Genomic DNA, 669 nt, shown 5'->3' with positions numbered 1-669 from the left:
AGCCACTTGCAAAGTCGCGTCGGTACATGTCAGGAAGACGGGATGGTGATTGAGTGCTGGTCTGGATCGCTCCGAGTGAAAGTCGCCGACCCCAACGACACTGCGATCGAGTGGCGGGGAAGCGAATGACCTTCATTAGCGCAGTGCGTTCTATCGTATAGTCTTGAGCAGTCTTTTCGAAAAGCTATCTTAGGTTGATGCGCGGATGGCAGAACGGGACACCGTGTCGTGTCTCCGGAGCGTTACTCCAGGCGTGTTGCTTTGACGGATGAAACAAGAATGGGTATATATACTCTTGAGGCTGGGTCCATACAAGACACACGTAATAAGTGCCAGTAGCGGCAGGATCGAAGCAACGATGAAGCAAGGGCGAAGCAGCGACTTGATATCAAGTGCTGCGCTTTGATTGGCCGAAAAGGAATTTTAATGGAAGCTGTGCTCGAGGGCTGCCACGTCATGTGCAAACTCGTCCAAGTGTGGAGTCTTGTGCAATGAAATAGAAAGCTTCAACAATTATATACAATCAAACGCTATCGGGCGACCGGGCGCTACGACGCCAACAGAGGTGAGAAATATCTGTCTCCAAGGACTGCCCCTATTTGGCTGGACCCAATCCAACGCCTCGCACTGCTGTCGCCAGGGCGCCGTCCGTGTGAAATGCAGCGCAGA

This window comes from Saprolegnia parasitica (assembly GCF_000151545.1).
Source record: "Saprolegnia parasitica CBS 223.65 unplaced genomic scaffold supercont2.7, whole genome shotgun sequence".
Lineage (NCBI taxonomy): Eukaryota > Oomycota > Saprolegniomycetes > Saprolegniales > Saprolegniaceae > Saprolegnia > Saprolegnia parasitica.
Note: the sequence above shows the minus strand (reverse complement) of the source record.